The sequence below is a fragment of the Triturus cristatus genome, chromosome 7 (genome assembly GCF_964204655.1).
Source record: "Triturus cristatus chromosome 7, aTriCri1.1, whole genome shotgun sequence".
Taxonomy (NCBI): Eukaryota; Metazoa; Chordata; class Amphibia; order Caudata; family Salamandridae; genus Triturus; species Triturus cristatus.
Window position 1 is genome coordinate 791,533,079 of NC_140590.1, and position 15,548 is coordinate 791,548,626.

Sequence of the window (15,548 nt, forward strand, 5' to 3'; positions counted from 1 at the left end):
CATTCGGTTTGTCAACCATGCACGCTGGCACATGAGGGTGCTCCAGAGGTGTCTCCGCAGGCAGTGGTATCAGCACAACGGGGATCTCAGGGAGTCAGTCCGGATCTCCAGAGAAGCTGCAGCGGACCTGTCTTGGTGGAGCGTGGAGGACAATCTGTCTCAAGGAAAGCCTTTTCATCTTCCTCCAACAGTGGCCACAGTGATAACGGATGCCTCCACCTTGGGGTGGAGTGCTCATCTGGGGGATCTGGAGATCAAGGGTCTTTGGTCTCCAGAGGAAAGATTGTCTCATATCAATCTTCTAGAATTGCGGGCGATACATTTGGCGCTCAAGGCTTTTCTCCCTTCCCTTCGCGGTCTGTCGGTTCAAGTCCTGACAGACACCACCGCGATGTGGTATGTCAACAAGCAGGGAGGAGTAGGGTCGTTCCGTCTCTGCAGAGAGGCTTTGTGACTCTGGTCCTGGGCTCAGGACCATCGGATTTGCTGGATGGTGAATCTTCTGGCCGGGGTGCTGAACGTACGTGCGGACAGTCTCAGTCGGCAGTTTTCCGCCGACCACGAGTGGAGGCTTCATCCAGAGGTAGTTCAGCACATCTTCCGGATGTGGAGGACTCCTCGGATGGACCGGTTTTCCACTCAAGAGAACGCGCATTTCCTGTCATTCTGCAGTCTCCAGTTTCCGATGCAGAGGGCGTTGGGGGACGTGTTTCAGTTGGGTTGGGGCTCACAACTCCTTTACGCGTTTCCTCCCATACCCTTGATTCCTCGGGTTCTGAGGAAGATTCGCCAAGACCGGGCCCAAGTTATATTGATCGCCCCGGATTGGCCAAGAAGGGTGTGGTACACAGATCTACTTCACCTTTCATTGCACCCTCCGCTCCGTCTCCCTCTCAGGGCAGACCTCCTCTTGCAGTCGGAGGGGCAGGTTCAACACCCCCACCTCCAGAGCCTGCACCTTCATGCCTGGAGATTGAACGGGGCAACCTGAGTTCTTTCTCTCTCCCACCAGACGTAGTGAATGTTATATTATCATCCAGGCGACACTCCACTAAGTCAATTTATTCCTATAAATGGTCTAAGTTTGTAAAATGGTGTGGAGAGAGATCCATTGACCCTTTAAAGGCCCACTTGTCTAATGTGCTTCAGTTTGCTCTTTCCTTGGCTCAGCAGGGTTGTGCTGTGGCCACGGTTAATGGCTATTTATCAGCCTTATCGGCTTTTCTGTGTCTTCCAGATCAGCCGTCGTTATTTAAATCTATTGTTTTAAGATTGATCAAAGGCCTTACTAATAGGTTTCCACCTACTCCCTTTGTAATGCCAGAGTGGGACCTTAATCTTGTTTTACCTTTTTTGATGGGGTCCCCTTTTGAGCCCCTTCATAGCTGTCCTTTGAGGCTGTTGTCCTTTAAAACGGTCTTTCTTGTAGCCATAACCTCGGCAAGGAGGGTGAGTGAGCTTCAAGCACTTAGTTAAAAAAAAACGTTTTTAACCTTAAATGCTGAAAGGATGGTCCTCAGGACCAGGGCTGCTTTCCTTCCTAAGGTAATTACTCCTTTTCATCTGGGGCAGTCCATTACTCTCCCTGTGTTTTATCCTCCCCCTCACCCTTCCAAGGAGGAGGAGAGACTTCACCGCTTGGACCCTAAAAGAGCAGAGCGCTTTTATTTGGACAGAACAAAAGATTTTCGTTTGGAAGATCAGCTCTTCGTTGGCTATATTGGACACTCAAAAGGCAAAGCTGTGCACAAGCGCGCTCTGTTCAGGTGGATCATCCTAACCATCAAGATCTGCTACGCCCTTGCTGGTAAGGTTCCTCCTGAGGGTTTTAGAGCTCATTCTACTACAGCTAAGTCTTCCACCTCTGCTTTGGCCAGGAGTGTTCCAGTTGCAGACATTTGTAAGGCCGCGACTTGGGCCTCCCTCCATACTTTTGCAAAGCATTATTGCTTAGATTCTAAGATGAGGAGGGAGGGCCATTTTGCGCGCTCTGTCTTGCAGGACTTTTTGGTATAGGAAAGGTGGACACCCTCCTCCGGGAATGGGACTGCTGTGGGAATCTATTCACAAGGTGAGGAATCCACTGGCAGATGTATCCATCAGAAGTACAAGTTACTTACCTTCGGTAACGCTTTTTCTGGTGGATACAGTATCAGCCTGTGGATTCCTCACTGTCCCACCCGGCTCCCCGTTATCCACCTTTGTATACCTAAAAAGATCCCTTTTTTGGCTGGTTGTTTATTCATTGTATTTTCTATCTAGTACATTTATGGGAAATGTGGTAAATAATTTAATTACCGGGACTTAATTTGGTACAGAAACATAATAAAACAGCTCAGTAAATAAGAGGCAGAATCCGTGGTATTAGAGGTTCGGAATGGGCTTTATTCCAATGATCGATTATAATCGGTTGCTCCAAGTTCCGTCACCACGAAGGTTCAGGAAGTGAAGTACATACATGATTGACAAGAAATGACTTTTATAGAACATACAATACAATGAAGCGAATGCGGTAGGCGTAACAATTGATAAGGAAGATGACGATTCACCTGCGTAACCGAAAATGGGCGTAATGAGGAGTAAAAAGGAACATAATTGGTTATGATGTCATATATAGGTGGATCTATAAGATTATACTTGGCATAGATGCGTGCGCAGCAGCATGACGTGTGATTGACGTGCAACTAGGGGGTGAAGGGGGCTTGACATTTAGCTCTACATGTGGAGACAAGAAGTCTGGAGGGTCAAGTCAACCTAATCCCAAATCATATCTAACATCCCATGTTTAAAGAACTATGTTATCCACAAAGGGAAGTCTCTTGGACAAAATCTATTCTATACTGACTGTGTGTGCGTGCACAAGCGTCTAAGTGTCTAAGTGTCTATATGAGATGCAAGGGGCAGAAACCTTCCATGGTAACAGGGCTATGAATTACTTGCATGAGGACAGAGAAGCCGAGCCTTTGCTCGGTAGCTGGAAGAATGTTTACTTAAACTACTAGACAGGAATGCATCGGGCAGGGAACGGAGCAGATAATTTCGAAGGTGAAATACAGGTTTTGGCAGGCAGCAGGCTTATGTCAGGCTTCGTGAGCCGCGCAGAGAATGAGGCAAAGTTCATGGTCACAGTTGCAGGCTCAGACTGGAGCTTTCAGAGGCAGAAGGCAAGAAGAGTTCGATGACAGAATCAGGGCCTACTTGCCTGGACTGTAAAATGGCATAAGTGAACCATATAAAGCCGGTGGCCTTTCATACTTAAGAATGGAATATCCGGCCTATTCATGGCGGATCTGACAAAGGACATGTTGGCGGTGGACGCACATGTGTTTGCGTCTTCATAACTAGAACTGGAGGGAACATACATGTACTTGTGATTCATACATGGAACCGTTGGGGTCCAAGATAGGGGACATAACTGATCAGAAAAATCCATATTTCCACATTCCCTCCTTGTCCCCTACTTGCCCGTTAAGAGATATCAATCTTCATCAATCCATTGATCTGTTCATATAACATCATTTGTTCTTCTTTCTTCTTTCGTGACGAATGAATTCTTGGTGGTGGAATACACGATGTGGCACACAGACCACAGATCGCTGGTCCACATTGTAGACATAGACAGCAACTGAATAGTATGAGAAGGCCAATACCTAGGAAAGATAGGACCTTCCATCCAAAGGTAGATAATATACTCCAAAACCAACCGGACCAAGTCCAGGTGCCTGGGTTCTGGTGTATCTGGCTTACAATCTTATGAAGGCGAGTTATGGCCTTATATACAGATGGCGAATTTTCTGGTATGAAAATGCAACAGCTTGATCCGATGACCCTACAAGCTCCGCCCCTATCAGCCAGGATGACGTCAAGGACAAGACGATTTTGAAGCACAACAATCCGCATAGCAGACTGCTCTTCTGTTAAATTGCCTAAAGCGGAAATAGTTTCATTCACTACTGCTTCAAGGGTTCTAGTTAATCTACGTATCAGCTTACTATTAGTAACAGTACCTATATAGGGAAAGAGACCTTTATTGAAATCTGTGTATTTTTCCCATGCTGTTTCAGTGTAATCGACTATTGGGAGATCTCTCCTTACTCTACTATTTACTAAATGAATATTTCTGTGATAATCAGGAGGAGCTAAAAAAACTGGTGGCAAAAGGAATCCAATATAGCAAGTACCGTCCCAGTCTAGAGGCAAACGTACATATGCCGTCTGACCACATATGTAATAGGAATGGCGGGAAGCTCTAAATGTGGACTTGCCTTGATCACTAAACTCTACTACAGTCGTGCATTTACTATGGCCCATATGTATGGAACCATTTTTCCTTACACATAGTTCACCCTTTACTGGAAATATTGACATAGCGGGCAAAATTGGAGTAGCTTCGGATTCGACATTTAGGATCATAAGATTAAGCGTGAAATTACCTAATCCATACACTTCGTTTTCTAGATCAGTTCCTGTTCTCTGGGGAAGTCCCTCCTTGTTGGGGTAGCAGACCTTAAGTAAAATTAAGTTCAAATTTCCCCATACCCAGTTATCTTGATAAACTGCAGAATTCGAATCTAGAGAATTAATTAAACTAAACCATGCTCCACAGGAGCCGTTGTGTGTGAACGGGTATGGAAAGAGAGGTAAAATTCCTTTATAATTCTGATAGGGAGGGAGTCGGCCACATATCCAACAATTTGTAGCATTGCTAACCTGATGGGAGTGATGTAACATACTAATAAAAGTGTTATTGCGCAGCGCAAATCTATAAGACAACTCAAGCGGAGATAATTCACTAAAAGAATGTTCAGCAGTAACATTGTAAACAGGTCTAGAAATAGGATAATATATGTGCAACAATATACTTGCAGTAATTATTAAAAGACTCAAGAAAAACAAAATTAATAACGTCATTATGCAATGGCTACGCAATGATTTACAGTACGCATGTCGCTTCAACATTTTTCGCGATTTTCCATGATTCAGGTCTAAGGGATACATGTCGGAGACAGATTCAACCGCTTCACCTTGGAGAGGACTTAAACAATCAAATCGTCCGACGGTTTAGGCCTGAGTTTCAGTTTATAAAGTTCCTGACTGTTGGCCTCAGCCAAAGGTAGTTTTGAGTCAATGGGTGAAGACACACGAGGTGGGCTATTCACATCCGAAGGAAGTCCATGAAATTTCTTGATATGACTTGAATGCACCCATCCTTTTCTGCCTTCGATCTTCACGGCTGTCCTTGTGGTGAGCAGGACCAATTTGGGTGATCTCCACCTGGGCTCCAGCTGAGTCTTTCGGTCGAAATTCCTCACAAGAACGAGGTCCCCCGGAACTACGTCAAGGGGTTTCACCTCAGTGTTGTCGGGAAAGGTTGCAGCTACCTGTGAACGACAAGATTGTAGTGCAGACATCAAGGAAGCTAAGTAATCTGTCAGCATATTACAGTCAATATCAGTTATTTTTCGTGGCATAGGCGTCCCCCACATATTTGGTGGTCTGCCGAAGATCACTTCATACGGGGATAGCCCTGTTCGAGAGTGTGCTACCATTCTTGTGTAAAAGAGTGCAACTGGTAGTGCTACTACCCAGTCGACACCTTTCTCCCTGCATATTTTGGACAATCTAATTTTCAGGGTCTGATTATGTCTTTCTACGAGACCTGCTGCCTCAGGGTGTCGGACACAGTGGAATTTCCACTGATAACCTAACAAAAGTGAAACATGTTTCATTAATTCGGATGAGAACGGCTGGCCGTTATCTGAGTGAACAACACGTGGTAAACCGTATCGTGGGAAGAATTCTCGAACCAACTGTTTGGCAGTAGTCGGGGCAGTGTAATCTGAAACCGGGTATGCCTCCGTCCAACGGGAAAGAGCACAAACAACTACGAGAACGTATTTGAATCCTCGACATCGTTCCATCTGGATATAATCCATCTGGAGGACTTCAAAAGGGTGATCAGGAGGATGAAATCCACCCTGTTCTACGGGAACGCTTTTTCCTGGGTTGAACTGGCAACAGATCATACAGGTACGGACCTTTTGTTTGGCTGCTGCTCGTAAATGTTTATTGAACCAAATGTGTTGAATGCTATCTAGCATAGCTTTTTCTCCTAGATGTGCTGGACTATGTATAGTGTTAATTATAACTTGGACCATTGAATCAGGAAGGAACCACACAGACTTTTCCTTCATAATCCATCCTTGATCCGTTTGGATCCCTCCTAATTCGGTCCATTTCTTTATTTCATCTGGTGTAGCATGTGTCTGGATGTCAATTACGTCAAAAGTAGGATCTTTAACTGTCATACAATGTGTCGGCGTCGGGACTATTATCTTTGTCATGTCGGATGTTTGTGTTTGAGCAGTCTGTTTAGCTGTTCTGTCGGCTAGATCATTGCCTTGAGAAATGATATCAGTGACTTTCGTATGAGCTTTACATTTCATAATTGATATTGCAGTCGGTAGATGTATCGCATCTAATAAAGCATGAATGAGGGGTCCGTGCTGAATGTGGGCACCGTGGGAAGTTAAATAACCTCTCTCTCGCCACAGCACGCCGAAGTCATGTACAACTCCGAATGCATAACGTGAATCAGTGTATATGTTGACTTTTTTACTTGTGGCTTGAATACAGGCTTGTGTCAGAGCGATGAGCTCTGCGGCTTGAGCTGACAAAGTATTTATATGATTTGTTTCAATGACTTCAGTATCTGTTGTGACTGCGTAAGCAGCCACTAACTCTCCTGTATTTGTTCTCATACATGAACCATCTACATACAATGTCAGGTCTGGATCTGACAATGGGACATCGGTTAAGTCTTGTCTGGGTTTCGTCGTTATAGTAATAACTTCAATACAGTCATGGGCTAGTGGGTCTGTTCCGATTACTGGCAAAAGTGTGGCAGGATTCAATGTGTTACAGCGTCTGATTTCTATATGTGGCTGGAACAATGTAAGTTCGTACCCTGTAAGTCGCGCTATAGTCAAGTGTTGTGTTTGCGTTCTATTTACAAGAACCTCTACTGCATGTGGTACTTGAACTGTCAATGGATGTCCTAACACTATGGCATCGCTTTGTCTTATTGCTAAAGCTGTCGCTGCCACTGATTTCAGGCACGCAGGCAGAGCCTGAGCTACTGGATCTAATGTACTAGAAAAATAAGCACATGGTTTGTGTGCTCCTGCTTGTTCCTGTGTGAGTACTGACAAGGCAGTACCTTCGCGCTCTGTAACAAAGAGTGTAAACTGTTTTCTGTAACATGGCGTTGCTAAAACAGGTGCTTGACATAAAGCTTTCTTTAGGCTTTCAAAAGCTTGTGTATGTTCCTGAGTCCAAGGGAGAACAGTCGATGTGGCTGCCTCCTGTGTTGTCAACTGAATGAGCGATTTTGCTAGAAATGCATATTGAGGGATCCACTGTCTACAGTATGAAGTGAGGCCTATGAAAGCCCGTACTTCCTTTTGTGTGTTAGGTATTGGCATGTTAGCTATTAACTGAATGCGGTCGGGTGTAAGCTGCCTTCCCTCCTTGGACAGCGAGTGTCCAAGATAAACAACTCGCTGGACACAGAATTGCAGCTTAGAAGGGGACACCTTGTGTCCCTTTTCAGCTAGAAATTGTAAAACTGTCAGTGATGCTTTCTCACATTCGGGTTCGCTTCTAGCGGTGATCAACAGATCATCGACATATTGAAGCAAGGCAGTGTTAACTGGCATGTGGATACTGTCAAGTTCTCGTTTCAGTGCTTGGCTATAGATGCTGGGGCTTTCTGTAAATCCTTGAGGTGCGCGTGAGAATTTAAAGCTACGTCCATTTAAACTAAATCCGAACAAATATTGGCTTTCCGGATCTATTGGGACGCTGAAAAAGGCGTTTTTAAGATCAATTACAGTAAAGAATGTTGCTTCGGAATCAATGGCTGTCAATAATGACGAGATATCAGGGACCACAGGGAATTGTGGCACAATGCACTTGTTTAATTCGCGCAGATCAATAACCAATCGATATACTGGCAGGGCCTTTGGATCTGTTCGTTTAAGAATCGGAATTATTGGTGAATTACATACATTGGAGTCTGTTTCCACAACCACTCCTTGGGCAATGAGCTCGTCAATGATTTGCAGCAAAGCCACTACAGCATCTGGGGGTAACTTGTATTGTCGCATTCGTGGTAGTACCACTCCTGCCTTTAATGTGACTCGATATGGTGTAATATTCATGCAACCAACATCAGTAGGGCCTTGTGCCCATAGATGTGTAGGTAAAGTCTGCAGTCGGGGATCCATGTCTCTAGATACATAGTGACCTTTAAAATCACGTAAAAACAATCTTACTCCTTCCGGAGAACAACATATTATGGCTCCTAGAGCTTTCAGTGTTTTTATTCCTAACAGATTTTCTGGACATGATTTAGTAAGCAATAAATCGGTAGTTCGGGTCAAAGGTCCTATCGTAAGTGGAAGAGGTTGTGACACTTCATTAACAATAGGTTTTCCTGAAAAACCAAGGGAAATATTCTGAGAGCCTGAGAGGGGTGCCCCTGGAACTTCACTACGTTTTATGGTCGTTCGACTTGCCCCTGTATCGAGTAAAAATTTTCTGTCTTGGCCTAACAATTCACTATGTACATAAGGTCCTTCTTGATCTACAGGGATCTCGATAAGGGGTAAGTCAACTTCCCTCTCTAGGCTGGTTCATGCGTATCGTTGGTAATCAGGATAGTCGTACTGTGCGGTCTGGTACAGTTGTCGTGTCGTGGTTTGTGTGGCAGCAACGGGCAGCGCTGGTGCAGCTGGCACAAACTGTACAGACTGTGGTGGAGCTGGCATGGACTGTGCGTGCTGCGGAGCTCCTTGTTCATTCTGATCCTGTCTAGGTGGCCGTGGTCTTTCTTTTGTATTACCTATGGCGATATTATGTTTCAAAACTGGACAATCGTGTACGTAATGACCTGGCTTTTTACAATAATTGCATGTCCCTTTTACAGGTCCTGCTGAATCACCGGAATGTGTCATACCCTTTTTATGTCCTTCAGCTGGAACTGTCTGAGAAACTAGCATTTTCATTTTTGTGTCTTTCATGCGTCTGTGTTCATGTTCTTGTTCCTCTCTAATTCTATTGTGATGGTACTGTAACATTTGTAACATTTGTGATGGAGTGTTACCTTGCCAGGTACTCTCGAATTTTAATACTCTATTCTTTACTTGGGGCAGGGCATTTTCTACTAATTTTGTTACAAACAGATGTGGGTATGATTCGCTACTTGCTTTTATGCCACTATTTATACCAAAACATTTTTCAAATCGGGCATAGTAATCACTAGTGTCTTCATCTTGCTTCTGTTTACAGGCTGAAATTGTACCCCAATCTTCCTTTTTCGTAGTTAATAAACGTGGCAGTACCTGTACTAATAAACCTGGTAGTGCTTTAGTTTTATCCCCAAGTCCTGCTCCTGCAGTTCGGGCCTTTTCTTCTGCTTCTAATACTGACCATTCTATCTTTTGGTCTCCTACCTCCCACTCTTTTTCCCTGAGTTTCTCATAAATGCCAGCAGGCATTAATACCTTTAATATTGTCATAATGTCGGGATAGGTATACTCTCCCATGAGTAACATGTCTTTAATTTCTCGGTGAAAACCCGCTGGATCTTTGTCATGACTGGGTACCACTTTCTTCATTTCTAACAATTCTATTTTTGATATGGGCGTGTATACAAATACGCGTTTAAACTCATTGTCCTCGCCCTTTATTGGGTGTACTTCTCGTAGAGGATTCTGTCTGTCCATGTAATACGTGGTTCTTTCCTTAATGGGTAGTGAAACATGTTCTGAACATACAAAAATAATGTATTGCTTTCTTGATTCTAGTATTTCTTTAATTAATTTAGTACCTGAACCTCTCCATCTATTCATGAGTAATTCAGTCAATATATCAGGTAAGGGACCAGGGTCCGAATGCTGACTCTGATATAGTATAAGGAGTTGTTGAATCATATAAATCCCAGCTAAACGCTGTTCATCTGGGGTGAGATTCAAAAATGTGCGTGCTACTGTATCATCACTATATTTTCCGGGACTGTCAACCCAATGGACAGCTGACCTGGCTAATTCTTGTTCATCCATAGAATCGAGAAAATGATAACCCCTTCGTTCTCGGAGTAATTTGTCAGCTGCTTGGAACGAATGCTCGTTAGACCTTATATGGACTATGGGTGTTGGGAAACTCCTGTTATTGTCTGGACATATCGGACGTATCGGGTCAATAAGACATCTATTACTATTACAAGATCTTCCTCTACCTACATAGGCTATAGTGTCTGACTGTCCTGTGGGCAGTCCTGATCCTTCTTCCTCGCTTTGTTCGAACTGGTCTACCGCTAATCTTTCTTCGTGTAGGCGTTCTATTTCTTTTCGGATCTTTCGGCACATGGCTATTATACAATTCTGCTTATCATGTCTTCCTTCTGATATATTCTGACTCCATCTGGTAAGAATTTGCATTGCTTCCGGGTCTACCCCTGGTCGGTCTTGATTTCTGATCACACAATTTATGAGGAAACGTAACAGTTCCCCCTGTATCTCCACTTTCTGATATTCCATAGCTCTGTTAATACATTCAGAATCTCGCCCTGTTTGAACAAAATGATATATATTATCTAGATGCGCAGTCATTCCTGGTAACTTCCCTAGATACACCGCGGCTCGTCTGATACGTAATGATGCCAGGGTCATTTCGTCCTCTTTGCCGGGCACAGGGTCATATCTACAATCTACAAGAAGTTCCTTAAGCGTGCGGGCATTTATGAGTTTGGGTGTACGTGAATGTCCTGACTCTTGAAAAGTAAGTTTATTTATTCTGGGTGGTGTAGAAAAAATGTTGCTAGTACCTCCCGTAGCCCCATCTGGGGTGTCGGGCGTGAAAGGATTCGTTGAACGCGATACAGCAACTATAGGTGTGGACACAGCTATAGAAGTATCTGCAGGGACAGATGTAGAAACAGATGTGCTTGCCGGAACTCGTTGCTGTAGAGATACGGGTACCGGATCTTGGCGTTGAACCTCCCTGACAGGCGGTCTATGTGGGGCGGAATTAGCATACTCGGGAGCTGCGTCATCTAAATATGAGGAAAGAAAAACATCTTCTGCGGTTCTAGGATGCCCCTTAGGATGTACCTTTATTGGAAATAATGAGGTTGGCAAGTCTTTCGGTATCTCTGGAGTAGCCTTAGGTAATCCTTCGGCCAGAAGGGGATACATACCATTCATAAGGGCATTTCTTTGTCTGTCTACTTGTTCTGATTTCACTCGGATACCTTCCTCAATTAATAGATTTTCTCGAACTTTATTTGAACTCTCTTTATTCTTCTCTTCCTGTCGGAGTGCTTTTTCTGTACGTCTATGAGATTCTTTACGCCATAACTCAACGGCATCTTTCTGTGACTGTCTGACTTTCCTTTTCCATAACTCTTCCTCGACTTTCATGATGCACTCTGCATCCCAGGTCCCCGCTGCGGGCCACCTCTGACTTTCTGGTAATTCCTTGGTGTAGTCTACCCATAAATCAAGAAATAATATAGCGTCTAAGCCATGTTTATGATACATGAAGTACCCTGGAGTGTCCCTAGGAGGAATAGGAACGGCTTCTTCGAGTACCCCTTTTCTTGTTGTGATCTGTCTTAATTTTGAAAAGAGCGGCATATTGAGAACTGATCTGATACTGGATTTAAAACAAAACTTAATACAGTAACCACGATAATGAACAGTCATTCACACCACAATATGCAGAACGTACTTAAAACATTTAACATTTAACATTTACCTGAACAATCAATAATGATGATGATCTAAGGAAAACTTAAATCACTAAACATAATACTCGACATTAACTGAATTATATACTTGATATACTGCTAAACAGTACAGATACACTGCTGAAACAGTGCAGACCGGATTTGTGTACCCAAACCCGTCTTGACCGGCACAAACTATGTGCACGTCAGAAAGCCTCCCCAGTAATGGTACTCACCGGGTAGCTCGGAAACGGAAGGCCTCGGAAACTGGACTGAACTTGAACCGGACTGGACTCGACTCGAACACTGCGGAGACTGGACTCGACTTGGGACTTCGGAAACTGGTGGGCCTCTGTATACCTTGGATCTTGCTCTCTCAGCTAGGCTCTGGTCGGGATACTTCGCACTTCTCACCGCCTCGTCTGGGTGTTGATCGCAGCCTCAGTCGCCCCCGCTTGACCGGAGGGAGATACAGGAAATCCTGCTGGTACGCGTTATTGTCCGTCCAGCTGTGGCAGGAGACAGGGCCTGCAACTCACCGCCGGCGCGTGAGATGAGAAAGTGTCCCTGTTCGGGCGCCATTCATGTGGTAAATAATTTAATTACCGGGACTTAATTTGGTACAGAAACATAATAAAACAGCTCAGTAAATAAGAGGCAGAATCCGTGGTATTAGAGGTTCGGAATGGGCTTTATTCCAATGATCGATTATAATCGGTTGCTCCAAGTTCCGTCACCACGAAGGTTCAGGAAGTGAAGTACATACATGATTGACAAGAAATGACTTTTATAGAACATACAATACAATGAAGCGAATGCGGTAGGCGTAACAATTGATAAGGAAGATGACGATTCACCTGCGTAACCGAAAATGGGCGTAATGAGGAGTAAAAAGGAACATAATTGGTTATGATGTCATATATAGGTGGATCTATAAGATTATACTTGGCATAGATGCGTGCGCAGCAGCATGACGTGTGATTGACGTGCAACTAGGGGGTGAAGGGGGCTTGACATTTAGCTCTACATGTGGAGACAAGAAGTCTGGAGGGTCAAGTCAACCTAATCCCAAATCATATCTAACATCCCATGTTTAAAGAACTATGTTATCCACAAAGGGAAGTCTCTTGGACAAAATCTATTCTATACTGACTGTGTGTGCGTGCACAAGCGTCTAAGTGTCTATATGAGATGCAAGGGGCAGAAACCTTCCATGGTAACAGGGCTATGAATTACTTGCATGAGGACAGAGAAGCCGAGCCTTTGCTCGGTAGCTGGAAGAATGTTTACTTAAACTACTAGACAGGAATGCATCGGGCAGGGAACGGAGCAGATAATTTCGAAGGTGAAATACAGGTTTTGGCAGGCAGCAGGCTTATGTCAGGCTTCGTGAGCCGCGCAGAGAATGAGGCAAAGTTCATGGTCACAGTTGCAGGCTCAGACTGGAGCTTTCAGAGGCAGAAGGCAAGAAGAGTTCGATGACAGAATCAGGGCCTACTTGCCTGGACTGTAAAATGGCATAAGTGAACCATATAAAGCCGGTGGCCTTTCATACTTAAGAATGGAATATCCGGCCTATTCATGGCGGATCTGACAAAGGACATGTTGGCGGTGGACGCACATGTGTTTGCGTCTTCATAACTAGAACTGGAGGGAACATACAGGTACTTGTGATTCATACATGGAACCGTTGGGGTCCAAGATAGGGGACATAACTGATCAGAAAAATCCATATTTCCACAGAAATGCTGATTTTTTTTGACTTTGTGCTGTATATATTGGTTCAAATGTTGTGTACTATGTATACTTGAGTCTGTGTCAGTCCACCTGTTCGCCTCGGAGGCATGGAAAAAATGGGTGGAACTGACGTCATCACGCCGACGTGGCTCTCTTATGGCTCCGGTGATGTCATACGGAGTCTTAACCGCCCAAACTGAATGCCATTGGACCCACAGGACCTGAAGGTGCACCGGATGGGAAGGCTGCTCTTTGGAAAAACTCCATACATTGCATTTAAAAAATGCGACGGATCCGCCCCTGGAGTCGGGAATTGAGGGTATGGATTCGAACCTGTATCCAGCCGGGGAGTAACTGGAGTCGGAGCAGACGGATCCTCTACCGGATCCACTGGTTCACCTTCAGGCACAGGAGAGAGTTCAGCATCCTGATCCGGCTCGGCGTCGGAAGCTGGTGAATCCCTCGGCACCAGAGACTGCGCCGGAGTTACCTTTGGCGAAGGCGATTTCTCCGGAGAGACACGAGGAGAAGGAGAAGGAGAGATCAAGTCCTTACTGCGACGTCGAGGTGAAGGCGACCTCGAAGCCCTACTCTTTGTAGACCGGCGCAGAGACTCATGCTTCCTCTTTTTCTTATGCCTTGTCGACTTTGACGAGTGCGAAGTAGACTACTCCGGCTTCGACTTGTCTCGCTTTCGACCGCTACCTTCCTTCTTCACCTCGACGGCGTGGAAAAAAGGGAACTGACGTCATGGCTCGCTTATGGCTCCAGTGACGTCATACGGAGTCGCGATCGGAGCCGTGGAATTATGACGTCCACGTCGGCGTGGAGAGCTAGGAAAAATTCAGTGGAATGCTGGCGCAGGGGATATTCACAAGGTGAGGAACCCACTGGCAGATGTATCCATCAGAAACCACCATTATTACCAGAAAAATATATTTATATATAGACAATATATATAGAATAGTTATAGCAATCAAATACTTAAGCTATTCAATACTGCAGTCAAAAATCAATCAATAGGGATTTGTGAAGCACGCTACTCACCCGTCAGGGTCTCATGGCACTGGGGGGTCTGGGCTGTCGTGCAGCTCAGTTTCATCCAAAGAGCCGAGTCTTGAGGCTCTTCCTGAATGCTTGCAGAGTGGGGGGGAGGGGATCGTCTGATGCGGAGGGGGGAGTTCGTTCCAGGTCTTGGCCGCGATGTAGGAGAAGGCTCTCCCTCCCGTCTGGCTCTGCGGATGCGCGGGATTTCGGCCAGGGCAAGGTTGGCGGAGCGGAGGTTTTTTCTTGGCTGCGTAGAAGGAGATTCTTTCGTTGAGGAATTGGGGTCCGGTGTTTTGGAGGGGTTTGTAGGTTTGGGTGAGCAGCTTGAAGGTCACTCTTTTCGACGGGGAGCCAATTGAGGTGTCACAGGTGTTGGGTGATGTGGTCTTGTCGTGTGATTCCAAGGACAAGTCTGGCTGCAGTGTTCTGGATGGTCTGGAGTTTACAAAGTAGAGATTTGATGATCCCGGCGTAGAGGGCGTTCCCATAGTCCAGTCTCCTGATTAGGAGTGCGTGGGTGACAGCCTTTCTGGATTTGGGGGGATCCATTTGAAGATCTTGCAGAGGATGCGGAGGGTATTGAAGCACAGGGATGAAACGGTGTTGATCTGTCGGTTCATGGTGAGGGAGGATTAGAGTATGATGCAGAGGTTGTGGGCGTGGTCCGTGGGTGTGGGAGGGATGCCGAGGGCGATGGGCCACCAGGTGTTGTCCCATGTGGAGGTGTGGATCCAAGGGTGAGGACTTCAGTTTTCTCCGAGTTGAGCTTCAGGCAGCTGCTGCTCATACAGGCTGCAACGTCTTTCATTCCTTCCTGGAAGCTATGTCTGGTGATGTCGGGTTCCTTGGTGAGGGAGAGGACGAGATGGGTGTCGTCGGGGTAGGATACTATGTTGAGTCCATGTTTTCTGATGATGGTGGCGAAGGGGGCCATGTAGATGTTGAAGAGCGTCGGGCTGAGCGAGGATCCTCC